This window comes from Suricata suricatta, chromosome 7 (assembly GCF_006229205.1).
Source record: "Suricata suricatta isolate VVHF042 chromosome 7, meerkat_22Aug2017_6uvM2_HiC, whole genome shotgun sequence".
Lineage (NCBI taxonomy): Eukaryota > Metazoa > Chordata > Mammalia > Carnivora > Herpestidae > Suricata > Suricata suricatta.
Genome location: NC_043706.1, coordinates 124,577,745 through 124,578,935, shown reverse-complemented (window position 1 = coordinate 124,578,935; position 1,191 = coordinate 124,577,745). Strand labels below are relative to the sequence as shown.

At 65.2% G+C, this 1,191-nt stretch overlaps 1 protein-coding gene across 1 annotated transcript in view; it reads right to left on the bottom strand.

Annotated features, from left to right (window-relative positions):
• UTRN (utrophin) overlaps positions 1 to 1,191 on the bottom strand; it is a 507,319-nt gene extending 506,128 nt beyond the window's left edge. The window contains exon 1 of the mRNA XM_029943246.1: positions 1,130 to 1,191. The gene's annotated coding sequence lies outside the window, so the exon portion shown is untranslated. The remainder of the gene's footprint in view (positions 1 to 1,129) is intronic.

Here is a 1,191-nt window from a genome sequence, read left to right as displayed (position 1 = left end):
TTACAACGGAATGGATGCTCTCGCGGGTCCCAGAGGCCGCGAGCCCCGGCCCCAGCCCGGACACGGGGAACCGAGACTCCCCGAACTCCGCGCGTTCCAGCCGCAGCAAGCGGTGCACTGAGCCTCCCGGGCGCGGCATGGGGAACTGACCCGCAGTCCCTGCGACCCAGGTGACCTGGAGGCTGGGAAAGAGGACACTTTCTCCGGGACAGCCCAGAAAGCGGAGCTGATCGCCCCAAGTCAGACCTGGGACTCTCCAGTCTAACGTCCCCCGCCCCCGACCCCCGGGCCTGGCAGATCTGGCACGGTTTCTCCTTCCCTTGAAACAACCCTGTGCCTTTTGTAATCCCGGACTTGGGGTAAAAGAATTCTCTGGGAACAGCGTGCCTTCTAAAAGTTGCACAGTCTAAAATTAGTGCTTTGTTGGCTTTAGAAGTGGCCTTGGACCACGGGAGCCTCGGACCCAGGGCCAAAAGGGCACACGAGTTACCTTACCTGAAGCAGCAAGTGCTACCAACAGTACGGGAAGGTAGAAAAGGCTACCGTGGGGGACTACACACCAACTGGACGTCCGCCCCCCCCTTCTCCGTCCCCTCCCCGTCCCCTCCCCGGAACCCCACCCTCAGGAGCAGCAACGGCTTGGAGATCGAGCACGTTTCCTGCCAGGCGGCCGGCTGCGAGCCGCTCCCCTACCCGCCCACCACACCGCCACCCACTTCCCACTCTCTCCTAGAGGACACCTCGGGGCCCCGCCTTCCCGGGGCCGGGGTGTGTGTCACGGGCCATCCTAGGAGGCCACGTCCCCTCTCGGAGATCACAGCGCGCCAGGCACGGTTATGCGACCCTCCCGGCCGGCGGGGTAGGAAGGCTGGGGAAGACAGGCGACACCGCACCCGTCGGAGGAGTTTGGGTCATTTGCCACCAGACGGATTGCGAGGACCTCCCCGCCGAGCTCTCTCGACGTTTCTCTCCCGCCGAGGGGAGCTGAACTCAAGTTTTCGAGGAAAGTGCATGCGAAAGTTGGTGACATCTTAGACTCGGCCTAGAGGTGATCGGGACGCACGGCAGAAGCCGCAGAAAGGCCATCCTCCGGGCACCTCCCCGGGGCTGCGACACTGCACGGGCTTACCTGCTCCCAGGGCCGGCGGGCCCGCGTCGCCTGCCAGCCGCCGCCGCCGCCGCCGCCGCGTC